This window comes from Bos indicus, chromosome 6, assembly GCF_029378745.1.
Source record: "Bos indicus isolate NIAB-ARS_2022 breed Sahiwal x Tharparkar chromosome 6, NIAB-ARS_B.indTharparkar_mat_pri_1.0, whole genome shotgun sequence".
Classification (NCBI taxonomy): Eukaryota; Metazoa; Chordata; class Mammalia; order Artiodactyla; family Bovidae; genus Bos; species Bos indicus.
Genome location: NC_091765.1, coordinates 69,387,375 through 69,415,071, shown reverse-complemented (window position 1 = coordinate 69,415,071; position 27,697 = coordinate 69,387,375). Strand labels below are relative to the sequence as shown.

Here is a 27,697-nt window from a genome sequence, read left to right as displayed (position 1 = left end):
CATTAAAGTACCACTTACCTACAGTGAGGCGTGCAAATCCGAAGTCCACAGCCTAATGAATTTTTCATACGTATGCACCTACAGTCGCTCAGTCGTGTCCGACTCATGTGTGAACAGCATTTCCAGCAACTCACTAGTATCTCTTCCCACCAGCTCCCCCAGAGGTGACCACCGTTCTCACTACTTCACCCTACGTTAGTTTGCCAGTTTTCAGCTTCGTATAACTGGATTCGTACAGCATGTGCTCCTTTGTGTCTGGCTTCCTTCATTCCACGTTTTGTGTGTGAGAATCACCCATGCTGTTGAGTATAGCCGTAGCCTGTTCCTGTTTGAATGCTGTGTCGCCTTGCCTTGTATTAAAAATGCCTCTGCAGGTATTTGTGACTACTGTTTTCTTTTCATTTATTCACCTAAAATTACCTAAAAGTGGACCAAGAATGGACTCCTTCTCCACTTTCATTTTTGTGCCCCTTACAAAGTGCTCACCGTACAAGGGCCATCTGAAGGACCAAGGATCTGTCAATACCTGGAACATTTAAGATCCCAAGGGAAGATGGCTCAAGGGTGTTCTAGTTTATAATGTAAGGTCTTTATTTTCCTGTTATTCTTTACTGCCTCCCATGACCTTCCACCTCATCAATTAACAAATGATTATTGAGAACTGACAAGGTGCCAGACACTGGGACATGCAACAAGAAGTCTGTAATACACAGTCAATCAAGAGTCTCTCCTAATCTGGAGGGTTGGGGAACTTTCTTAAAGGATAACAGTTGATCTGTGAACTGAAGGATGAGCAGCAGTTAGCTAGGGAGGAAGAATAGCAGTCACAGAGGCCCTTAGGTGGGAGGAAATCCCCAAAGCTTCAGAAACTACAAGAAGGTATATCTGGAATGAAAAGGAAGAGGGGGAGAGTGGCAGAGCTGGAACTGGAGACAGTGACCCAGTCAAGTGAGAGCTCGTGTTCCCTTAAGGATCTTGGACTTTATTGTAAAGGCAGCGTAAAGCCTTTGAGCAGAAAGGGAGTAATATGATCTGTTTTGCATTTTTTAAATACTTAGATTCCCCGGTGATGCATGTTTATTATAAGAAAGGGGCCTATTGCTGAATATCTGACCTATTGGTTTGGGACCCGTAGGACAATTAGCCCTAGTTAAGGGACCAGTCATTATTCTTTGATGGCTTCATCTCATTTTTAACATTTTCAGGTCTTTTCTGTATATTTGCTCTTCCTTGCATCCTAGATTTTCAGAACTTCCTTCCCTTTGACTGAATGTAAGGGGAAGTACTCTTCAGAACTAAGTTAAAATCCTAACTTTCTTCTTTAAATTGAACTCTTCATTTAATGGTGGTAAATCTCAGGATTTAAACTTCAAAGGGGTTACCACGTTGATACATCACTAGTCTACTTCAGTGTCATTAGTTTTACTGTGTATCCAGACTGAGAACAATTTATTAAGAGTAACATAAGCACTTGTATTAATTAGCCCTAACCACTGTACTTAAAAAAAAAATCAAAGTGACAACCTAACGTTTCATGTTTTCACTCCTGCCCAGTATGATGGAGGTGGCAGTCTTCCAAGAGGCAACTCAGGAACCTGGGCTCCTGTCCGCAGGTGCTTCCATCATCTCAGAGTCTTTAGCTTTCAATGGCACTGCTGGGGAAAGAATGGCATAGAAGACTGTGTTGGGCATTCTGCCACAAGTCCTGGAAGAGATGAGTCTCACTTCTGCACACATTCTGTTGACCAGAGCACAGTCTCATGTCCCCAGAATTCAGCTGTAAGGGAGACAGGATGATAAATGACCTCCTGAGTGCCAGGAAGATTTAAGGAGTCAGCATCCTGCCCTCCAGCCAGTCTGACACAGTGATAGAAAATGTGCTCAAACTTTTGTTGCTTTTTTGCAGATTACATTTATTCATCTTTCCATTCGCTAAGGGTTCTAAGTACCAGCCCTGTGCCAGACCCTAGGAGTACAATGGAAAGCAAGACAGACATGGTTTCTGCAGTTCAGCCAAGAGAGGGACAGAAATAACACAGTCACAGGAACAGCTGTTTAATGGGGTAGCATTGTAGTAAGGGTTATGAGGGAAATTAGCGTGAGTTCAGGGAGAGCACCCCTGAGGAAGAGGCGGTTTAAGCTGTCTCCTGACAGATGACAGGGAGCAGAGAGACAGAAGAAGTGGGCAGTTTTCAGAGGGAGCAAGAAGGGGCACTGGAAGTTTAAGGGGCTGAAGAAAGTGTGGTGAAGCCTCGGGGGGATGGGGAGACAGGAGCCAGATGATCCAGGGCCTTGGTGGACCACGAGAAGCAAACACTGGGGGACATAAAGCAGTGGGAAGCCAGTGAAGGATGTTCAACCCGGGAGTACATGATCATAAACATGTTTTGTAAAACACTGCCCTCAACATGGAAGATAGATTGGAATAAGGCCAGGGACGGTGGCGGCAACCCAGGTGTTTTATCTGTATGGCTTCTTTCTGGTCTCTGTTCTTCCTTCATAGCCTCCCACCACTGTACATAAAACTGATAGGCTCCAGTGGAAGTGCTGGAATTTTCAGTTCCAGACATGGAGATGTTATCTGTATTATTGAGGTAGAATAATCTCATCCAATTCTGAGCTCTTTGTCATCTTGAAATATTCCTCGTGGCCTCTGCTGTCTGTCTTGACTCAGTTAATCACATCAGCTGTGTGGCCAGACCCTTGTTGGTGAGGTTTGCCGCCACTTAATCTGGAGCTGGTATTGTATTAATAGAAAGCAGTGCCCATGACTGCCCTGTCTGCCATTTTGAAAAAGTCTAATCAACACCTCATTCATCCAGCATTATTGGGTGATAAGCTGTCTCCTATAAGATCTTGTTTCTCTTAAGTACTCAGAGGTATTTTAAAGACTTTTTAAATTTTTCTGATTTCTAAAATGGACATAGAACAATATTAAAGATGGAGTTTTAAAGGGAAAAAATCCTTAACTCCATTAGACAACAACGTTTACTTTTGCATATCACATTAGAATATTTTTAGACTTGTGTCCATATATCAAAATATCTTCCATTGTTTTTTCCTTTTTTTTTCAATATAGTATCTTGTCTATAGCAGAAATAAATAAATATGTCGGATGTGTTAGTGAACATATGAAGGAATGTGTGTTAATAAAAGAAATTTTTAAATGTTGAAAAGCCAAAAGAAGAAAATTTAAATGACCTAAAATAATTTTTAACAATAACAAAAAAAGACCTGTGATTGCTCCACTGGAAGACAAATTTTACCTGTACATTTTAACATAGTTTTAATCAGCATTTTGTATCCTGCTTTTCTGGACGAAAAAAAAAAATTATGGCCTTTTTTCTAAAATATCAAATGTAATTTTCTGACACGAGGTAGTCACGGAGAAGATAACATTATCAGACATTTTTATACAGAAATAAACTCAGACTCAGATTAGATGGCTGGGTGCAGGGAGCTGGGCCAGAAAAGGTCCCATGCTTCCTTCCAACTGACGAATTTCTTTCATTCATCACACTGCACTGCACCTCTGCTCACTCTTATTTGTCATTCTGTCATTTGGGAACAAAATGAGGAGGAGGGGGGAGTTAACAGTGGTGACATATGTGCTTTAGAGTACAAGGAAGCCAGGCTGCCTGGATCTGAGTCCCAGTCCCTCCGTGTGAGTTTGTTAAAGTAACTAAACCTCTATAGACCTACCACACATGTGTATCATTGATATATATGTGTGACTGTATAGGTAAGGTGATAAGGAACAGATAGTTAAGGGGTCAAGAGGAAACATAACCTATAAAGAAAATGCCTGGAAGAGAACTATGTTTTTCTCTTGGAGAAGAGCTCAGGAGAGGTGTAATGATACATTCATACTGGGTGGATCTTATGTTGCAAAAAGCACTTCCATCAGAGGAAGAAATGTGTTTTTTGGTTTTTTTTTTTCATTTGCTCTCCTTAAGTCCTAGAACAATTCTTGAAATATACTAAGCATTCAGAAAACATTTGTTGAATATAAAAAACGAAATCAAAACTTGGGGAAATAATTACCATGCATTATCATTGCAAGAAATATAGCGTTGTTAAAGTGGGGCTATGTATGAGGTACCATTAAAATTAGAACTTTCTAGTTCCTTTTGAAACATTATTTTCTGAAACTTGTTTTTTATTTTAAGAGCTTCTAGTTATCACAGAAAATGTATATGCCTTTTTTTTTAAACTATGCTCTTTGAAAAATATTATAGAGTCATTCATGCTATTGCTAACTCTATGATTACAAGCACTGAAGATTTGTTCTGAAAACATTTTTCAGTATGGATATGAAAAGGATTTCTATTCAGAGTGAAGTAGAAATAAAAATTGCATTGGAAATCTAGAGAGATGGATTCTGGTCCTACTTCTGCCCCTTAGTAGCTGTGTGACCTTGGATAACTAAACGACCTCCCTGATCTTTAGTGTCCTCATCTTTAAAATGGAGTTTTCAGCTAAATGACCTGTGGGAGACTTTGCAGCTCTTCAAAGCTATGATTTTTTTTTAATTCCATGGACATTTAGTAAACTTTTATATTTTAAGAAGCTAGATTATAAGAGAATTTATTTATGAAGAACATTTCAAGGGATATTAAAGCTCTTCTTAGTTAATAGGAATGAGTACCAAGGTAGTCATAGACTTTCTTATTTTCTAAAATATGTAAATAATTAGTAGATAAATTCATTCACTCATTAAATAAGTGTTTTACACTCCGTAAGTGTACCTGCTATACATGCATCAGGTATTGTGTGTTAATCCCACAAAGAAAAATACCTTATTTGGCAGAATATAAGGTTTGTTGTGCAATCACTTCGTTGTGTCCAACTGTTTGCAACCCCACGGACTGTAGCAAACCAGGCTCTTCTGTCCTTCACTATCTCCTGGAGTTTGCTCAAACTCATGTCCATTGAATCGGTGATGCCATCCAACCATTTCATCCTCTGTCATCCTCAATCTTTCTCAGCACTGGGATCTTTTCCAATGAGTCGGCTCTTTGCATCAGATGGCCAAAGTGTTGGAGCTTCAGGTTCAGCATCAGTCCTTCCAATGAATATTCAGGGTTGATTTCCTTCAGAACTGACACTGGTCTGATCTCCTTTCTTTCCAAGGGACTGTCAAGAGTCGTCTCCAGCACCACAGTTCAAAGTCATCAGTTCTTCAGTGCTCAGCCTTTACGGTTCAACTCTCACATTCTTACACAACTACTGGAAAAACCATAGCTTTGACTAGGTGGATGTTTGTTGGCAAAGTGGTGTCTCTGCTTTTTAATGCATTGTCTGTGTTTGTCATAGCTTTTAATTTCAAGGCTTCAGTCATCATCCACAGTGATTTTGAAGCCCAAGAAAAGAAGATCTGTCACTGTTTCCCCTTTTTCTCTATTTACCATGAAATGATGGGATCAGATACCATGATCTTAGTTTTTTGAATATTGAGTTTTAAGCCAGCTTATCCACTCTCCTCTTTCATCCTCATCATGAGGCCCTTTAGTTCCTCTTCACTTTCTCCATTATAGTGGTATTATCTGCATATCTGAGGTTGTTAATATAAAAATATAAGATATGAGTGTTGTGGATATAAGAGAAGCCATTAGAATGGAATCATCTTCATATCTGAGGTTGCTGATATAAGAATATAAAATATGTAGATATAAAAAGTCAAAAAAGATTGACGGCAAGAGGAGAAGAGGACAACAGAGGATGAGATGGGATGGCATTATTGACTCAATGGACATGAGTTTGAGCAAACTCCAGGAGATAGTGAAGGACAAGAAAGCCTGGCATGCTGTAGTTCATGGGGTTGCAAAGGGTCGGACATGACTTAGCGACTGAACAACAAGTCAATCTAATTTCATAAGGAAATTTGGGGGAAAATAAAATTTTAAATATGTTTTATTATATGGAGAGTGAAAAAAGATATTTTTTATATATATATATATATTTATATATATATATATGAGTGTGTGTGTATTTGTAGAGTGTATGAAAACCCAAACTCCGGATGTATGGTAACAGTTATCCTCAAAAGTACATTTTTAGAGATAGATTACATATCTAATAAGAAACACATTGGCCATGGAATACTAGTGCATAGCAGGCAACAGAGCATTAATTGATTTGGTAAATGAAGTGACTATACTCTCATGGGGTTAGGAAAGCGAATAGAAGTACTAAATGTCATTGAATACTCATAGATAAAAAGCCCTCTTCAAAAAACAAATGAGTTCCAGTAGGATACGTGCAGTCAAAGCAATAACATTAATAAAATCTAGTACAAGGGAAAAGTAAAATGCTATAAATGTGCTTGAATTCTTCTCCAGATAACCTAGGTATTTGTGAAACTCACGCTTTGGCCCCAGGAACTGTGTGGCTATCGTCCTGTTACTGTCCACGGAATACAAACAACAAACTCTTCAGCTGAATTTCCCGTTGCAGTAGTTTTGTTTATTTATAATCTGTACTAAATGGACTATAATAAGCTCACACAGCTCATTCCAAAACCAAGACAGGCTTTCTTTTATGGGTGAGTAGAGGTGGGAGTTGGGGTGGAGAGATAGATGGATTCACTTAGGTGCTGGCAGAAAGGTGAAAAAAAAAAAATGACAGTAAAGAGAAATACTCTTGCCTCTTGTTGGACTCAGGGTCTGGGATGGTGACAGAGCTGTAAACGTGCAGTGTGATCACTAGTCATTCTAATCCTGGCCGCATTGCATCATGAGGGAGCTTTGTAACATTGAAAAGGAGGGGGGAGGGAGAAATAAATAAGTCTAAGACCTAGTAGAGCATAGTCTCTGTGGTTAGAGTCTTTTGAACAACTTTTCTACTGTAGCTGGATAATAGGATACAAGAGAGCAAACGGCGGTGCCCAATCCAAACAGCCAAGCAAGGCTACTTCCCAAATGACCTTGTGTGACCGGCTGCACAGAGTCACCTTATTCCTTAAGGAGTGAGGAGTCGTGAAAGCCGAGGACCATTGTGTTCATGTTTGGGTCTTGAAAAAAATTATTGTTCTGTAGACCAGCACTGGAAAAAAATCCCGCTGTTAGGAGGTTACTGCCCTAGTCCAGGCCAGTGACAGTTGAGCCATGGCGGTGGGGCGGAGAAGAGCTGATGGTTTCTGAGGGTCCTTGAGGAGGAGAGTCAGCAGGGTCTGGTGTGAGTTGTAAGAGAAGGTTTCTAGACTGGGCAGCTAGGACTTAAGCAGTGCTGTTGTTGAAGAGGGGAAGAGTAGGAAACAGAAACATGTCTGGGGAGGACACCGTGGATTCCGGTAGTTTGGAATGACTGTGGAACAGGCATAATTGTATTCTCTCCAAACTGGTCTCTCTGCTCCTGTCTTTGCTCCCCCATGATCTTATCATGGCAGCCAAAATCGGCTTTTACAAACATAATTCAAACCATGTCATTTCTCTGCTGAGTAGCCTCTCAGCTCACTCAGTGAAAGCTGTAGTCTCTTCAGTGGCCCACAAGCCTCACCTGCCATGTTGCCTCGGACCTCGCCTCCTACTGTCCTTCCCTTAGTCACTTCACGTCAGCTACACAGGCCTCCACACTGTCCCTCAGACAGGCCGAGGCCGCTCCCGCCTCAGGACCTTTGTCCTCGCGGTAGCCCCTGCCTCGGGTAGGGGTTTTGTTGCTTCTGTTGGTTCTGCTGGTATTGGATGGTGTTCAAGCCAAGAACAGGGTCCAGGACCTTAGTAAGCAAAAGAGGAGTTCCCTTTGTCACAAGTTGCAGGTCCTTGCTGGAATGTTTCCTCCTCTATTAAAATGATAAATGCCACCTCCCCTCTCCTATGCCCTTTTCAAAGTCCTCATATTTAAAACCCCTTTCTGAAGGATAGTTCCATATTTAGAATTACTGTTCAATCAACAAATATTTATTAAGTACCTATCAGGTGTAGGCCACAGTTTTAAGCACTGTAGACACAACAATGAACAAAACAGACAAATATCCGTCCCTTCATGGAGCTACATTCCTGCTGGGGGACAGAGTTGACAAATAAGCACAATATACTATTATTGCATGGTACTTTTCATGCTGTGCTGTGCGTAGTCTTTCAGTCATACCTGACTCTCTGTGATCCTATGGACTGTAGCCCCCCAGGCTCCTCTGTCCATGGGGATTCTCCAGGAAAGAATAGTGGAGTGGGTTGCCATGCCCTCCTCAAGGGTGTCTTCCTGACTCAGGGATTGAACCCAGGTCTCCCACATTGCAGGTGGCTTTTCACACTACTTGCTCAGAAAACCTGATGTAGAACAGGAGAATAGGAGTTTGACTCGCGTTCGGGTTTAGCAGGAGAAAGTAGTGACAGGATCAACAGTTCTTGAATGACAAGATGTGGGCTGGAGAGAGAAGAAAGCAAGTTCCAGAAACTACAGAAAAGTTTAAAGAGGAAAGAAAAATAGATCATATTTCTTTTGCCCACACATTTAAATATTTTCATTTACTTACTATCCTTAAAATTCATAATTGCTTATTAATTGATTCAATTCAGAAAATATTTATTGAGTCCATATTATAGGCCAGACACTGTCTATAGTCTCTGGAAAAATAATGTTAGGCATATTATTGAATTATTGAGTTGGGAGAATCCTTAGAAATAAATTAGGCTAAAATCTCCACATTTTATAAATCATAAAACCAAGCCCCAGGAAAGTGATGTGGCTTGCCCAATGACGCATAACCAGTTAATGGCAAAGCTGGAATTTGTAACTGGGTCTCCAGACTCAAAATCAGTGCCTAATCCAAGCTGCATTTCTTCGGATCAAACCATTAAAGGTCTAAACTTGACATTTTATGATGGAAATCACTGGGGGAAATGATATTTTCTTTATGGATGCTTTCTTTTCAGCTTGCCTTTCAGGAATCTCCATAAAACAAAGTCCAGTGCATGAGTATACTAGAAGCGAGAGATAGAGTCATTGAATATATTAGCTAAGAATTGTGTTTACAAGTGAGAGAAGTTTAATTGAGCTAGCATGCACATCATAAAGGAGAAACTGGCGTAAACAGTGAGCTCCTACTGTACATCACAGAGAACGATATGCAGTATCCTGTGATAAACCATCATGGAAAAGAATATGAAGAGTACATATATGTGTGCAGCCTCACTGGGGGCTCAGACAGTAAAGAATCTGCCTGCAGTGTGAGAGACCCGGTTCAATTCCTGGGTTGGGCAGATCCCCTAAAGAAGGGAATGGCGACCCACTCCAGTATTCCTGCCTGGAGAATTCCATGGACAGAGGAAGCTGGCGGACTACAATCCAGAGGGTCGCAAAGAGTCAGGCATGACTGAGCTACTAACACACGTGTATATGTATAACTGAGTCATTTTGCTATACAGCAGAAATTAATGCATCATTGTATATCAATATACTTCAATAAAATTTTTATTTAAAAAGGTGGGGAAACTGGGGAAGTATTTATCAGCTCCAAGAGTAATTGGTGTAGCCTGAGTTATGTGCCTTCTTCCTCCATGGCCAATATTGTCACGACAAAGCCAAACGATAAAACCAAAGCTGGGCAAGAGATTATGGAGTGAGGATGGAAAGAGGCATTCTCAGAAAAAAAAAAAAAAAGAAGAGTCCTTGTAAAGTGTGTTGCTGCTGCTGCTAAGTCGTGTCACTCATGTCCAACTCTGTGCGATGCCATAGACGGCAGCCCAACAGGCTCCTCTGTCCCTGGGGTTCTCCAGGCAAGAATACTGGAGTGGGTTGCCATTTCCTTCTCCAATGTAGGAAAGTGAAAAGTGAAAGTGAAGTCGCTCAGTCGTGTCCGACTCTTAGCGACCCCATGGACTGTAGCCTTCCAGGCTCCTCTGTCCATGGGATTCTCCAGGCAAGAGTACTGGAGTGGGGTGCCATTGCCTTCTCCTGTAAAGTGTGTAACACCCCCCAAAAGATGCCTGTGTTGGCTGAGCCCTCCAACAAGCAGGTGCTGAGACAGGGTTATAGGGTAGCTGGTAATGACTTTGAAAGGTAAGAGGGGGAGGGAGTGGGACTCAGCAGGGAAAGCCTTTGGCTAACAGGTAGGTCTGACAACCATGAAAGGGGAGAAGGGGGAGGCAGGACCAGGGAAGGAGAGGCTCAAGTCTGGATGCAGATCTGACAGAGAGGTGACCAAACCAAGGGGGATTTGAGAGCAGAGACTGTCTGTCAGGGGAGATTCCTCGGAGGTAGTGGCAGGCCCTTGATGACTGTGCCTTCACCATCCTCAGTCACTGGCTGGTCCATCCAGAAGTGTGCCCTTGGCCTTGGCTTAGAAGCAGAGGAGGATGCCAGTGGGTGATGGCTGACAGCTGTCCACTAATTACACTCCTCCCAGCTCAAAGGAAGGGAGATGGCTGCCACAACACCTAACATGAACTGTGAATGTTCTGCTGACAAAATGCAGGAAGCATATCAATGCCAAAAAATATCAATAAGAGAGTTTATTTTGGGGGGAAATTTTCTATTAATGTTTTTATTTAAAAATGATTTTTTAAGAGTTTTTTTTTTTAAACAAATACATAAAAGCTGAAATGTTCCCTCAGTTACCACTTCAAAAATCTGGTGTGTTTCCTAGCAAAACTTTTTCTGTGTCATATATGTTTACATACTTTGTATATAGAAAAGTAGAACAATATTAAGAGCAATACTGCCTTGTAAGTTGCCTTTTTTATCCCATAAGATAGATAACCTCTAGCATACATTAACATTTTTCCCTGTTCTAACACCCCCTGTTTTGTTATAATTATTTTTCATTTTATACTTCTTCAATTTAATTAATCTTCGTTTACAAATGCATGGACTGTCACAGCAACGTGGTCAATGGTTATTGTGAGTTAAGTATGACTGAGTTCTTTTCTCAACATGCTTCTTACACGTCAGGTCTCCCTAATTCATTTATATTTGTTAGTTGACAGCACCTAAGAGCTCCAACCTAATCAGATGCTTTAATTCTGCTGCCATATGTCTCCTGAGTGCTTCCATCCTGAGGCTCTGCTGACTTATACTTGAAGAGGCAGATGAGGTGGAGGGAGTGGGGAGGAAGGGAGAGAGGAAGGAGCATGTGCACCTAACTGTAGAGCCTGGAGATTACATAAGGGTGTTCACTCACATTGCTCAGAGTCAATCATGTGGCCAGCCTAACACAAAGCACTCTGGGAAATAGGAAGAAGCACATCCACATTGTTGAGCGTCAGCAATTGCAAAATACTATCAAAACACTAATACATGCAGGTAAGTAAATGGTGGTGGTGGTTGTTATTTTGAATACCGGAATACTCTTTAACTAAATAGTAGGATTAACTCCCATATCTATGTGGCACATATTGGTGCTTTTGGTAAACTCCAGTTGATACATAACATATATAAATATGCACTGAGGTTTTTCTGGGCTTTGTTATTTTTTTTTTAATGATGCAAATCAGACACTTATGGGCTCCTTGGAAACTGAGGCCTAGAAATGAGATGAAAGGAGCCAAGACAAGATCTTGGTTCTTTTTCCAGTCTCAGTGCTTCTTCATGTGTTCTGTCCCCACCAACTTTTAAACACATTCATGCCTTCAATGGTGTTCTAAAATTAGTCATATACCTTGATAAAAGCCAAGATGGATTTATACAAATACAGGAAGCCTAAGACTATTAACGGCCTTGTGCAATGGCTCTTCCCCTACAGAAACAGCAAACTCAAATGCTTACAAGAACCAGGAAAGGATGATAAGGAGACCTGGGTTATACCACAGGAAAGGGGCACACTTGCTCAGTTCTATTATGACCATGTGGGAATCAGAGCCTAGTGTTCTCAGATCTTGGGGGTTTGTTTGTTTGTTTTAGGAGAAACCATCTACTGCCTACATAGAAACAAATGTTTGTAATATCATGTTATTGAAATCAGAGCAGTGATTTTGTACTCTTCCAGAGTTGGGTTGGTATCTGGTAGCAATTCCATCTTCATCGCATATAGAGGAGAGAAAATTGTACATCAGTCCAGCCAAGACCAGCTCTGTAAACCACATTAGGGTTATCAGTTACCAAAGGGCCCAGAAGTCGGTGGAAGCACTATCCAGTTCTGCCTTAATGAGACTTGTTAGCCACGGTCTTGGCTCTAGTATATTTGAGATGTTCCATCTTTTGGACACAGCCTATTTATCCCTTAGCTTATCTTAACAAAGAGGAGTGGGTTTTGCTTCAGGTTCTTGCATTGAAGAGAGGGCAGATATAGAAATAAGGAAACTCCTGGGGGCAGCAGATGATGGAAGTAAAGAGCTGGGAAAGGCCTGGGAAACAGAGCTGTGCTGAGGAGTACTCAACAAGAATAAAACTTATTCTCACACCACCAATTTCAAGTAATTGTATTACCATCAACATAGCGAAGCACAGTTTTTAAAGCAATAATATGTGCATTTCTTAAGAGCTACGTCAAACCAACCATAAACCACACGTACAAAGGGACCACTTCCATGGTCAAAGCCAGAGACAGTAAGGCTCATTCTCTTTGTTCCTCTCATCTTCACCCAAAACTTACTCTTGCAAAACTAAATTCTTACACATCCCAAAGTGCCAGACTGGATGCACAAGTTACTCACTTACTCACATAGGACATCTCATCTCCTGACGTAAATGCTGTTTTACTACGCACAAGTGTTATAAAAGGGCAGTGTAATGTGATGTTGATATACTCTCCATAGAACTGTCATTAGGGCAACCTGACTCTGTCGAAACTTGTTAAGTCTACCAAGTTATAGGCCTTGATTTCACTTCCCTATTAAGTTCTTATGAATCCACAAGGTTCAATAACACGTTTGTTATCATCATCATCATCGGTAAGAATGTTTCAGGCACCAATAAAACGGAAACCACAGATGCAGCACCACTGAGGGATCTAGAAACAAGCCTCTGCTATTGGGGATCCCACAGATGGTTGCATAAACCCCTTTAATTAACATATTATTGACTAAATAATAGCTTCTTCTCAGAGATGTGTTTTCTATTCCAGTCCACCCAGCTGGCATGAATATGCTGCTTAAAGACTACATAATAAAATTCTATAAAAATACTCAGTGAACATGTCTGGTAGCAGATTTATAGACTAAATAATCCCTGTGGTTTTCTCTCTCTCTCCACCAAATAAGAGAAATGAATAAACACCCAGAACCTGAATAATTATTTAGGTTCAGCAAAGTTTTGTTTTATCTTATTCATAAAAGACTATATCAATAAATATAAAACTTTTTAACCCCCACTTTCAAAACTAGTTATCATTTTCACTCTTGGTAAAGATCCTTTACAAATTCATCAGTAAGGTATGAGTCATTAGAAAACCAGTGCTTTTTGACAGTACTGGAATTCCACAGTGAACCTGTTCTAAGAGGTAATGAATAAGAAGTGTCCACTGGAAGAACTTAATGTGACTGTGGTTTGCAAAAAAGATAGAGAACCCAAAGAATAGAGATACAGAGATATTTATCATTGCAGTTCGTGTGTGCTGCGTACGTATGCTTAGTTGCTCAGTCATGTCCAGCTCTTTGCAACCCCATAGACTATAGCCCACTAGGCTCCTCTGTCCATGGGGATTCTCCAGGCAAGAATACTGCAGTAGGTTGCCATGCCCTCCTCCAGGGGATCTTCCTAGTCCAGGGATTGAACCCAGGTGTCCTGCATTGCAGGCAGATTCTTTACCATCTGAACCACCAGAGAAGTCCTTGCACAAATTAAAAAAGGAGAAGGGGACAACAGAGGATGAGATGGTTGGATGGCATCACCAATGCAATGGACATGAGTTTGAGGAAGCTCCGGGAGTTAGTGATGGAAAGGGAAGCCTGGCATGCTGCAGTCCATGGGGTCGCAAAGAGTTGGACATGACTGAAAGACTGAACTGAAAAGAAATTTTCAGCCAAAGTAGTCAGAGAGAAATATCTATTAAACACAGCTACCTGCTTTCCAATTTTCATGCTAATAAGCTTCCATAATAAAACGTTATAGAATCTCAAACTGTTGTATTTTTATTGCATTGGAGAAAATTAAATTTTTGGTTTAAATGAATCCTGCTGTATGGAATTGAGGTATGCTTAGAGAAAAAGTATCAAATTCCGACGTAGATTGTTTATAAAGCTCCTTCATCAGATGATTTACTTAACTCTATTGAAGATTTCATTCATGCCAGACAACTGATACTGCAGTCAGGCTCACCTCCTTCTTCATATCCTGTATGAGTTACACCCTCATGTATGGGGTGTAATTATATGGGCTAAAGATACAAAGATATGCTCTTCGTATGATAACCTTAGCTCCACAAACAGTGCAGTGCTATTGACAGAAATAAGAGGCCAAGGGGAGAACCGAGTTCGAAAGGAACACATATGTAGGCTTTCAGGCCACGCTCACGTGCTGTGTATTTGCTGTGTCCACGGCACCATGCTAGAGGCTGATGGAGGTGATTTCTCAGTACGTGTGAAGTCGCTGCCCTCTAACAATCACATTGGGAAAGAAAGCACAAGTGAACCGTGTAACCAGCCATTCAAAACAGAGTGAGATTAAGTGTCAACTAAGTGATAACAAGGGCTTCTCTGGTGGCTTAGATGGTAAAGAATCTGCCTGCAATGCAGGAGACCTGGGTCTGATCCCTGGGTTGGGAAGATCCCCCAGAGGAGAGTATGGCAACCCACTCCAGTATTCTTGCCTGGAGAATCCTCATGGACAGAGGAGCCTGGCAGGCTACAGTCCATGGTAGCAAAAAGTTGCACATGACTGAGTAAGCACAGCACAGCACAAGTGATGCCAAAGAGAAATCCGGGCAAGGTTCAGAGCAGAAGAGATGGTGTGAAAGCAGCATAGAACCAGGAAAGAGCAATGACTGTGGGATCAGGGAGCCTTAGGATAAACTCTCATTTTCACCCTTCTCTAAGAGCAGCATGATCTTAAATCAGTGTCATGCTGTGCATGCTAAGTTGCTTCAGTCATGTCCTACTCTTTGTGACTCCATGAGCTATAGCCCGCCAGGCTCCTCTTTCCATGGGATTCTCCAGGTAAGAACACTGGAATGGGTTGCCATGCCTTCGTCTTCCCAACTCAGGGATCAAACCCATGTCACTTAGGTCTCCTGAATGGGCAGGTGGGTTCTTTATCACTAGCACCACCTGGGAAGCCCAAAGTCAATGTCACCATGCTCCAATTCCCTTATCTGTAAAACAGGGATCAGAACACCTTCTTTACAAGTTGTTTCCATGATGAAATGAGATACTGTAATGGGAAATGCATGATGTGAGTTCAGTTCAGTTCAGTCACTCAGTCGTGTCCAACTCTTTGCGACCCCATTAACCGCAGCACGCCAGGCCTCCCTGTCCATCACCAACTCCTGGAGTCCACCCAAACCCATGTCCATTGAGTCAGTGATGCCATCCAACCATCTCATCCTCTGTCGTCCCCTTCTTCTCCTGCCTTCAATCTTTCCCAGCATCAGGGTCTTTTCAAATGAGTCAGCTCTTTGCATCAGGTGGCCAAAGTATTGGAGTTTCAGCTTCAACATCAGTCCTACCAATGAACACCCAGGACTGATCTCCTTTAGGATGGACTGGTTGGATCTCCTTGCAGTCCAAGGGACGTGAAGGAGGCACTAATTATTTGGCAGGTGTTCCTGTGGCTGTTGTGATCCAGTAGAGCAGGACTGGGGCAGTCAGATCTCATGCAAAGATGTACTTGAAGTTGAGGACAATGAAAGATTTGCTTGGGGCTTGCCATTTAAAAACACGAATCAGTGACAAAACTGATCCACTAGAAATTTGTCTTTAAAATGTGGTAGAGAAGCTTGAAGTAATTGAAGTCAGATTACAGAGGGCCTTGATTGCTGGGAAGAGATGTTCAGATTACATTCTGTGGGCAGTTAGGAGCCACTGGAAAATTTTGAGCAGGGAAGTTACCTGATGAAATCGGTGTTTTAAGGCTCTTGTTTTGATAGATCTGATAATCAGATATGCAACCTGGATAGCAAATGAGAGAGTCAAGAGTGAAGAGTGAGAAAGGGAGAATGAACATTTATTGAACATCAGTGGTTTATGTTTTAGGTCATGTCCTGAAAGCCAGTCTCTGATTCCAAATGGGGCTCCCCCTAAAGAAGAATCAATCTTCTTTAATGGAATGGAAAGTGAAAGTACAGAAGAGCTTTTCAGAATTCTGAAGGGAATAAACTAGAGCACAGAGATTACTGTTGATGGTAGATTGAGGGAATCTTTGGTGCTGGTAGAAGGAAATCTCAGAATGCAAATTCTTAATATAAACATATATTCTTTTTCTGTTAGGTGTCTTCTTTCCTGTGTTCTTTCCCTCATCCTTTTGTACGTAAGAGTAAAACTCATAATAGGGAAAACTCAGAGGCCTTAGACATAAGCTATAATTGCTATATAAAACTCTCCACTCAAGCTCATTTTCATTAAAACCAGACAGTTTTAAAATGAAAGCTATTTTAAACAAGCTCGTCTGTGAACATTTGAATATCCATAAGGAAATGTACAAGAGCCCAATTATCAATCTGAAAAGTTGTATTAAAAAAAAAAATGCAATATCCCTTACAGTTGAGGATGGACCAAAGAAAGGTGACTTCATTTTGGCAGACTCCCTGGTCTGTGGAACCCTCTTCAGACTCATGAAAAGATTTGCCAACCCCAGGGATTTGCAACCTCATCTACAGAGTTCTCTTACTGGACTCCAGTAAATGCCAGTAAATAGCTCAGTAAATCAGAAAATAGAAATTTTTCTAGACTTGTATTCATTTTTCTTTCCAGAAGTATCTTCAACATGTTGTTCTTGTTAAGGAAAATCTTGGGAACTGTGTGACTCTCGAAGAGTGAATTTGTGTTTCCAGTTAATTTTTTTTTTAATGTTACACTCAAACCCTAACATTGGCCAACACTTTCATTAAAACTATAGCACCACCATTTTATTTTCACTGAATGCAATCTTAAAAACTTTATATTCTGGCTTACAGGGAAGAAGAAGATTCCAAGAAAATATTCAAGATCTACATTTCCCAGGGTTTGGTTGAACTGTGACATTATGTTCATTGTTGGATTGTTTGCATGTTTATCACAGATTTTCTCGCCTTGTTTGGCCAAGTGGCATTCTCTGGCCTATAAAGGATATATGTGGTTTTAGAAAAATAAGACATTCTACTGTGAAAAAACAACTTCAGATCTTAGAGAACATAAGTGTTTAAAAAGCATTCTTAAGGTTTGGAAGCTACTTAAAAAAAAAAAAAAAAAACTTTGCTTTTGATGCACCTGTGCTTATAATCTATAGGCTATGTCCCAGGTTTGATTTGCCTTTTTCATTGATTACATAAAACGTTCTTTTAAATGTGTCAGGCACTTGCTGATGGGAAAATTCAGATTTTCCTTATGGATATTCAAATGAGAGAGTATGCTTTTCTCTCTTAGACATATTTTATGGCTATTGAATGTAAACCTGAAAGTTTCTCCGTTACGCCTGACTCTTTGCTACCCCATGGACTATGTAGCCCATGAGGCTCCTCTGTCCATGGAAGTCTCTAGGCAAGAATACTGGAGTGCGTTGCCTTACCCTTCTCCAGGAGATATTCCCAACCCAGGGATCGAACCCAGGTCTCTTGCATTGGAGGCAGATTCTTTACCATCTGAGCTACCAGCTTATTCTTTTTTGAAAGGAGTATTTTATCTTTTTGTGAAGTGGCCCATAATTTATTTGGACAGTTCTCTGTTGATGGATAGCAACTTCCCGGGTGGCTCAGATGGTAGAGTGTCTGCCTACAATGCAGGAGACCTGGGTTCAATCCCTGGGTTGGGAGGATCCTCTGGAGAAGGAAATGGCAACCCACTCCAGTACTCTTGCCTGGAAAATCCCAGAAACGGAGGAGCATGGTAGGCTACAGTCCATGGAGTTGCAAAGAGTCGGACATGACTGAGCGACTTGACTTTCTTTCTTTCTGTTGATGGATAGTATTTACATGAGATAGTAATTGTTTATCCAGTTTTTGGTTCATGTACAGAAAATTTTACTGTTTTTGGTGTGATGTTTTGTGAGTTTTAATGAACAAATATAGTCATGTAACCACCACCACAATTAAGATACAGAACTGTTTCATTGCTCTTAAAGTTTCCCTTTGTGGCCAACCCTTTTCTCTACCATCTGCCCCTGCCAATCTGTTTTTTCTTCCTATAATCTTTGCTGTTTCCAGAATATCATAAAAATGGAATTATGCAGGATGTGGCTTATTTCACTGAGCATAGTGTTCCTGAGATCTACCAATGTTACTGTCTGTATCAGTTCATTATTTTTATTGTTGGGTGTTCTTCACTGTGTGGAGGTGCCAGCTTGTTTGTCTGTTCTCCTACTGAGGGACATTTAGATTGCTTCTAGTTTTTGAAATTATGAATTAAGCCACTATAAATATTCATGTGTAGGGTTTTGTGTTCATGTAAGCTTTAATTTCCTTTGGGTAAATACTCAGGAGTGAGATGACTGAGTCACATACGTGTATGTTTAACTTTATAAAAAACTGCCAGATTGTGTCCAAAGTGCCTATGCAAGTCTGCACTCCCACCAGCAATGTGTGAGGATTCCAATTGTGTGTTTTCACTAGCGCTTAGCATTATCAGTTTCTTGTTTTTTGAACCATTCTGATAGTGGTATCACATTGTGGTTTTAATTTGCATTTTTGTTGTGACTAATGATGTTGAGTATCTTTTCACATCCTTAATTGCCATTTATATGCTTTCTTAAGAACTTCACTGGTAGCTCAGTGGTAAAGAATCCACCTGCCAATGCAGGAGACCAGGGATTAATCCCAGGGTCAGGAAGATCCCCTGGAGAAGCAAATGGCAACCCACTCCAGTATTCATACCTGGGAAATCCCATGGACAGAGGAGCCTGGTGGGCTACACTCCATGGGATCGCAAGGAGTTAGACATGACTCAGCAACTAAATAACAACAATATACTTTCTTATGTAAAGTGTCTGTTCAGATCTCTTCCCATTTTTTTTACTGGGTTGTTTTCTTATTAGTGAGTTTTGAGAGTTCTTTGTATTTTCTGGGTACACATTCTTTAGGAGATGATATTCTGCAAGTAGTTCTTCCAGACTGTGTCTTTTCAAACTGCATCATTTACATGTCAGAAATTTTACATTTTGATGATTTTCAATTTATCATTCTTACATGTCATATTTAAATTCTACCCTAACCTGAGACTTCAGTGATTTTCTCTTGTGTTTTCCTCTAGAAGTATAATAGTTTTAACTCTTACATTCAGACCTATAATCCAGTTAGAGTTAATTTTCTTGGTTAAGGTTCATGTTTTGTTTATGAATGTCCAATCAGTTCAGTGCCATTCACTGAAAAGAATATCCTTTGTCCATGGAGTTCAGTTAAGTTCAGTTGCTCAGTCATATCTGACTCTTTGCGACCCCGTGAATTGCAGCACGCCAGGCCTCCCTGTCCATCACCAACTCCCGGAATTCACTCATGTCCATCAAGTTGGTGATGCCATCCAGCCATCTCATCCTCTGTCATCCCCTTCTCCTCCTGCCTCCAGTCCATCCCAGCATCAGAGTCTTTTCCAATGAGTCAACTCTTTGCATGAGGTGGCCAAAGTATTGGAGTTTCAGCTTCAGCATCATTCCTTCCAAAGAAATCCCAGGGCTGATCTCCTTCAGAATGGACTGGTTGAATCTCCTTGCAGTCCAAGGGACTCTCAAGAGTCTTCTCCAACACCAGAGTTCAAAAGCATCAATTCTTCGGCACTCAGCCTTCTTCACAGTCCAACTCTCACATCCATACATGACCACAGGAAAAATCATAGCCTTGACTAGACGGACCTTTGTTGGCAAAGTAATATCTCTGCTTTTGAATATGCTATCTAGGTTGGTCATAACTTTCCTTCCAAGGAGTAAGCGTCTTTTAATTTCATGGCTGCAGTCACCATCTGCAGTGATTTTGGAGCCCAGAAAAATAAAGTCTGACACTGTTTCCACTGTTTCCCCATCTATTTCCCATGAAGTGGTGGGACCGGATGTCATGATCTTCGTTTTCTGAATCAAAGTTGAGCTTTAAGCCAACTTTTTCACTCTCCTCTTTCACCTTCATCAAGAGGCTTTTTAGTTCCTCTTCACTTTCTGCCATAAGGGTGGTGTCATCTGCCTGTCTAAGGTTATTGATATTACTCCCAGCAATCTTGATTCCAGCTTGTGCTTCTTCCAGCCCAGCGTTTCTCATGATGTACTCTGCATAGAAGTTAAATAAGCAGGGTGACAATATACAGCCTTGACGTACTCCTTTTCCTATTTGGAACCAGTCTGTTGTTCCATGTCCACTTCTAACTGTTGCTTCCTGACCTGCATATAGGTTTCTCAAGAGGCAGGTCAGGTGGTATGGTATTCCCATCTCTTTCAGAATTTTCCACAGTTTATTGTGATCCACCCAGTCAAAGGCTTTGGCATAGTTAATAAAGCAGAAATAGATGTTTTTCTGGAACTATCTTCCTTTTTCTATAATATAGCAGATGTTGGCAATTTGGTCTCTGATTCCTCTGCCTTTTCTAAAACCAGCTTGAACATCTGAAAGTTCATGGTTCACGTATTGCTAAAGCCTGGCTTGGAGAATTTTGAGCATTACTTTACTAGTGTGTGAGATGAGTGCAATTGTGCGGTAGTTTGAGCATTCTTTGGCATTGCCTTTCTTTGGGACTGGAAAGAAAACTGACCTTTTCCAGTCCTGTGGCCACTGCTGAGTTTTCCAAATGTGCTGGCATATTGAGTGCAGCACTTTCACAGCATCATCTTTCAGGATTTGAAATAGCTCAACTGGAATTCCATCACCTCCAATAGCTTTGTTCGTAGTGATGCTTTCTAAGGCCCACTTGACTTTACATTCCAGGATGTCTGGCTCTAGGTGAGTGATCACACCATCGTGATTATCTTGGTTGTGAAGATCTCTTTTGTACAGTTCTTCTGTGTATTCTTGGTACCTCTTCTTAATATCTTCTGCTTCTGTTAGGTCCATACCATTTCTGTCCTTTATCAAGCCCATCTTTGCATGAAATGTTCCCTTGGTATCTCTAATTTTCTTGAAGAGATCTCTAGTTTTTCCCATTCTGTTGTTTTCCTCTATTTCTTTGCATTGATCGCTGAGGAAGGTTTTCTTATCTCTCCTTGCTATTCTTTAGGAACTCTGCATTCAGTTGCTTATATCTTTCCTTTTCTCCTTTGCTTTTCGCTTCTCTTCTTTTCACAGCTATTTGTAAGGCCTCCCCAGACAGCCATTTTGCTTTTTTGCATTTCTTTTCCATGGGGATGGTCTTGATCCCTGTCTCCTGTACAATGTCACAAACCTCTGTCCATAGTTCATTAGGCACTCTATCTATCAGATCTAGTCCCTTAAATCTATCTCTCACTTCCACTGTATAATCATAAGGGATTTTATTTAGGTCATACCTGAATGGTCTAGTGGTTTTCCCTACTTTCTGCAATTTAAGTCTCAATTTGGCAATAAGGAGTTCATGATCTGAGCCACAGTCAGCTCCTGGTCTTGTTTTTGTTGACTGTATAGAGCTTCTCCATCTTTGGCTGCAAAGAGTATAATCAATCTGATTTCGGTGTTGACCATCTGGTGATGTCCATGTGTAGAGTCTTCTCTTGTGTTGTTGGAAGAGGGTGTTTGCTATGACCAGTGCATTCTCTTGGCAAAACTCTATTAGCCTTTGCCTTGCTTCATTCCGTATTCCAAGGCCAAATTTGCCTGTTACCCCAGGTGTTTCTTGACTTCCTACTTTTGCATTCCAGTCCCCTATAATGAAAAGGACATCTTTTTGGGGTGTTAGTTCTAAAAGTCCTTATAGGTCTTCATAGAACTGTTCAACTTCAGCTTCTTCAGCATTACTGGTTGGGGCATAGGCTTGGATTACTGTGATATTGAATGGTTTGCCTTGGAAACAAACAGAGATCATTCTGTCGTTTTTGAGATTGCATCCAAGTACTGCATTTTGGACTCTTTTGTTGACCATGGTGTCTACTCCATTTCTTCTAAGGGATTCCTGCCCACAGTAGTAGATATAATGGTCATCTGAGTTAAATTCACCTATTCCAGTCCGTTTTAGTTCGCTGATTGCTAGAATGTCGACGTTCATAGTTCGCTGACTGCTAGAATGTCGACGTTCACTCTTGCCATCTCCTGTTTGACCACTTCCAATTTGCCTTGATTCATGGACCTAAAATTCCAGGTTCCTATGCAATATTGCTCTTTACAGCATTGGACCTTGCTTCTATCACCAGTCATATCCACAACTGGGTATTGTTTTTGCTTTGGCTCCATTCCTTCATTCTTTCTGGAGTTACTTCTCCACTGATCTCCCATAGCATATTCAGTCATGTCCAACTCTTTGCAGCCCTATGGACTGTAGCCCACTAGGGTCCTCTGTCCATGGGATTTTCCAGGCAAAAATACTGGAGTGGGTTGCCATGCCCTTCTCTAGGGGATCTTTCTGACCCAGGGATAGAACCTAGGTCTTCTGCATTGCCGACAGATTCTTTACTGTCTGAGCCACCAGGGAAGCCCCCCTACCCTGTTATGTTGGTGTATATTAATTCTGATAGGTTACCAGGGTGACAATTACTATACCACTCTTTTATAAGAATAAGGCATGCACATCTCATTTAGTCAGAGAAATTTTAACTTCACATTTTTACTAGTAGGGAAAAGCTGGAAGAGTTTAGTAACCATTTTCAACTTTGAAATTTGTCATTCTCCATTCCTTCCTTTTTTCTTTAAAATTTTTGTTTGTTTGTTTGTTTTATTTTAAATGGTTTAAGTTTGAAAATTTGCATTTCATGAAGCTCCTTCTAGTGCCCTGGACCACAGCTTGTTCCAGTGACCTTGAAGACGCAGTTGCTACTACTCTGGTTGTGTGGAAGCTATAGAGAGGTTCAGATATCCACAAGGATCAGGCTCCTGGAGTGACTGCCTGAAAATGTGAGGTTAGGAAATAGCAGTACATGATTCTAGTATGCCAGGATCATCTGTAGGTTTCTCACTGTAACTTCATCCTGGTATCCACAGCTGGCAAGAGGTAACTCAGCCCTGGAGATGCCCACTCCAAGCATGTGGTCTGACGTCCCTATTTTCCAATTAGGGTATCACTGCAAGACTGGTCTTATGGCTTGGCCATAGTGCTGTAGAAAGAGTGGACAGGGAACTCAGAGACAGCATTTTCAGCTCCTAGTAAGTCATTTGTTTATCCAACAAATATCTATTGAATATCTACTGTGTACCAGGCATTCTGCTAGATAGACATTGAAAATCTAATGTTAGTTCCTGCCCTTGTGGAGCTTTGCTTTTGCCTCTAATTAGCACCGGAATCTGGGCAGGTTTTCCTTTCCTGTAAATGAAAGATCTTGGAAAGTCCTTTCCAACTAGAATATTCTATTCCTGAAAGCAGAGAGTTCCCAGTGTCTCCAAGGGGAACAGAGAGTTAATTTAAGAACCAGTATGGAAAAAAAGTTCCTAGTATAACAACAATTTAACACAAGAATTTGGTGGGGGGGAGTTGTTGTTGTTGTTTAGGTGGTGGGTGATAGCTTGCTTTTTTGGAAAATGTTATGGACTTTTCCTAAGAATGGGAAAGAAGAAAATGAAACACTTGAGTCATTTATATCATCCATGATAACCCTAGTAGATTTTAAGAACATAATTCAGTCCAAGTTAAAAGATTTCTTGAAATGTTTAATATATGAAACTGTCCTTGTGCAAATCAAGTTAGTTTTATTTAACAATTAGTATTTAACAAAGGTTGGGTCTTGACAGACTTTTACTTCAAAATTAAACCCATGAACTCAGTAATATGACTCCAGTTAGTAAATTTTTGTATCTTCTGTTGGGCTCAGCAGCAGGCCACGTGGCCATCAAAAGTGAATAAGATGACTTAGTCTTGTCTTTAAGGAGCTCACAGTGTGGTAGTTTCTCCTTCATGAACTGAGTAACTTTTTGAAATTCTTTAAAAAATAAAAAACAAAACTTGATTCTTTAGCATTTATAGTAGAAATATGATGCCCTTAAGTAACTGGGGGATGGAGTGGGGGCTGGAGGTGTGATACCACAATAGAATCCACTGAGAAGGCTTTAGAAGTGAATGCTGGAGCTTGGAGAGGAGCTGTCTTCCTCCTGCAGGGGTGATCTCTAAATTGTACTTACTGGGCATTCTCTATTAGTAGCCCAGAGAATATTTGGTTTTCTTTGATATATTGCTTGGTTTGGAAGTATCAATGCTATTTGGCATCAAGTAAACTAAAAAATGTTTTGTGGATTAACAGCAATGTTTGCTTTAGCGTTGATTTTATAATTTTGTTGTACAACGGATATCTCCATCTGTGTTTCATCCAGGACAACATGGAAATAAAGATAGTTTTGAATGTGTAAATGTGATTGGAGAATTTGAAAAACTTAGAGTGGTATTTATATGAGCGAGTATAGATTTCTATTTAGGAGATGGCCACCCAGAAGGGCTGAGCCACCCCTTCCCCCCACTTCTTTTCATTCCATTCCTTGTATTCCTAACTATAAGAATAGAGGCTTGCAGCAGAGCAACACAGCAGGGCTGTGGAGATGCTTGGAGGTTGAATCAATCATAACACTCCTCAACCATGAATAGATAAGGTGCAGTATAACCAGTGGGTAGATGTAACAGATGCTCACAGTCCAAGCTGATGCTCTGGGGGTGGGGAAGATTCACAATTTTAGAAGCTGTATTAATGCCTCTAGGTTACCAAGGACTGGCTTCTTCAAACTGCTCATGCCTGGAATAATCTGGGCCAACGTGTGATTACTGAAGTGTTAGTTGCTTCATCGAGTCCAACTCTTTGTGACCTCATGGACTGTAGCCAGCCAGGCTCCTCTGTCCATGGGATTCTCCAGGAAAGAATACTGGCTGCTGCTGCTGCTGCTAAGTCACTTCAGTCGTGTCCAACTCTGTGCGACCCCATAGACGGCAGCCCACCAGGCTCCCCCATCCCTGGGATTCTCCAGGCAAGAATACTGGAGTGGATTGCCATTTCCTTCTCCAATACATGAAAGTGAAAAGTGAAAGTGAAGTTGCTCAGTCGTGTCCTACTCTTAGTGACCCCATGGACTGCAGACTACCAGGCTCCTCCGTCCATGGGATTTTCCAGGCAAGAGTACTGGAGTGGGTTGCCAAGAATACTGGAGTGGGTTGCAATTTTCTTACTGCATTGGTAATAAAACAGAAGCAGAGACACCTGAACCCTTTAGCAGTAACATCCTTCTGTGGATCAGCTAAGAACCAACTTGGAGTAGCTGAAGGCAAAGGAAATGGATGTAGACATTAAAAATAACCTTTCGATTAAAATACTATTAAAGGGGAAAAATGGAATTTTTTTGGTTATTTTTATTTATTAAGACTTTAGATAGCCAGTCTTCAAAACAGGCCAAATGAAGGGTTTATAAAGAACTGATAGTGTCTTAGCCTACCAGTTTATTCATTCCACCATTTATTCATCAAATACTTATTATCTGGTTACTTGATACCACTTTTCTTCAAATTTCCACCCCTCCCCCATCTTTTGTATGAATATATTCCTCCAAGTCAATCATGCCATTTTTAAACAGGGCTTTAAATTCTGTTAAATTCATCACCTAGAACTTGCTGGATAAAAAAGCCTTCAGTTCCCAATGTTTATTAGCCTGTTTGAGTTGAATAAGAGAAGAATTGAGCCAGCCATCACCTCTTTAGAGGACTTTTCTGGAGCCAGAATGTATGTAGCCCAGAAACCTTCACACTGGTGAGGTAAGCGAATCTTCAAGTCTTCAGGTTTCCTTGTGATGACCAGGACTTGCCATAAGGCTTTTAGAAACACAGCCACAAATAGTTAATGAAAGCAAACATCTTGCAAACAGCAGGTTTCCACTGGGTAGTTGTTTCCAGATGCCCGAGAACAGAGCTGCTGCTGACTCTGGAGTTTAGGTTCCAAGTCGGAGCAGATTCATTTGAATGACAGTGTCTCTGGAGCTCTGACTTGTCACCAGCAGGGTCCCCCCGCCGCCACCACCACCCATGATCTCCCACCCAAACAGAGAGGTGTTCTCAGTGTTAGGGATGAAGTTTTCTCTTGGATGATTAACTTCACATGGTGAGACCTGCCCCAGCCAGTGAGCTAAGAGCTCACACACGACAGGTTTCACTCCATATTCAGGTTTCACTTGGGAAACCTCCCAGACTGGCACTTGGAGTTGCATTTATTGATATTAAGCCAAAAGATATCCAAAGTAATTTCCAGAGAAACACACTGTAAAAACTGTGATAATGCCGGAGCAAAAAGAGAAGAGTAGAAAATAAAATGAAACTAAAGGTAAGATAATCTCTCATGTAATTCTAAGACATAAGATAAAAGCCATAGGGTTCTGTATTGTTGGGATTGGTCTAGATTTGGCACCCAGATTCTTGACAGCCAAGGAGAAGAGAGAACTAAGATTAGGTTAGAATTTGGGAGAGGGGACTGATGTCATAGCATTCTGTCCAGGCAGACTCCACCTTCTAAGTTTGGACTGAGTCTCCCAGGTTCCTGGAAACTCCAGCAGCCACACCAGTATTTTTAGGGCCGGGGTCATGTAGGTCTGTGATTCCTTTTCCCAAACCATGCCTTGGGAAGCTGGTGTCCCAGTTTTCTCAAGTGTGCTGTTGCAGACACACAGTTCATTGAATTGGAGACACGGATGCAGATTTCAACTCATCTCAGCAATACTCATCTTTGAGGGAGCAAATTCAAATCAGAAGGAAGGGCATGAGAAGTGAATTAAGAGTCTAAAATAAGATGTAGTGTCATACGAAAGGATTTTCCTCCCTGGAGTCTAGTTGTGCGTTCAGACCCATGTCCCCATGAGTCTAAATATTTATTGGACACACTATGCACTAAGTTCTCAAGAAGACACAAGTACCTGTGTGTACCATAAATCAAGTCAGTTGCCTGTGATGCACTGAAGAGGTCTATTGTGCCTTTCTTTTAGCCTTTTGGATACTTTTCAGGAAGCCTGTAGGAGTACTGCTTATTTACCTCACCTCATTCATTCATTTATATAATAGATAATTCTCACACTCCACATTCATGCCAGACTTTGTGGGGATAAAGCAATGAATAAAAATTTCCAAATCTCTCTACACATACAGCTTATAATTATTATTTCGCTGTTGCTACCTAATGTTAAGAAAAATTCAGCCCTCCTTGCATTTTTTTCTAGCTGACCAATCAGTCTCTGAGGTATTATCCCATGTCTATTCTGATCTCTAAATTACCCTGTGAGGTAGTTTGGCAGGGATTAATCCCTTCTTTAGAGATCAGGAAAAAGTATAGACTTGCCAAGGTCACACAGAGCTAGGATTCAAAACCAGGTCTCTTAACTCGAAGGCCTAACCTTTCTCTGTTATTCCATTTTCCCAGTTTAGTGCCTTTACTTTATTTTCTGACCTCCAGTTTGCTAGATAGATGGAGATAAGCAGTTCTTTGCGACACTGTAGATTACAACAAATTTCTCAGAAAACCTAACAGGTAGCAAGGAATCCGAAGTTTTTTCTTAGACCTACTGCCTGATTTAATGTTGGCCTCCAGTGGCCTCGGGGGCCCTGACTGTGTTGGTTCCAGCTCATTTCCAGGGCTACCTTATGGGTAG

At 41.0% G+C, this 27,697-nt stretch overlaps 1 protein-coding gene and 1 non-coding gene across 2 annotated transcripts in view; both read left to right on the top strand.

The window, feature by feature from the left end:
* Positions 1–27,697, top strand: part of SCFD2 (sec1 family domain containing 2) — a 396,972-nt gene that overhangs the window by 222,228 nt on the left and 147,047 nt on the right. The window lies entirely within an intron of this gene.
* On the top strand, positions 17,747–17,818 carry TRNAC-ACA (transfer RNA cysteine (anticodon ACA)). Its single transcript has one exon. It is a non-coding gene; the product is annotated as a tRNA-Cys (tRNA).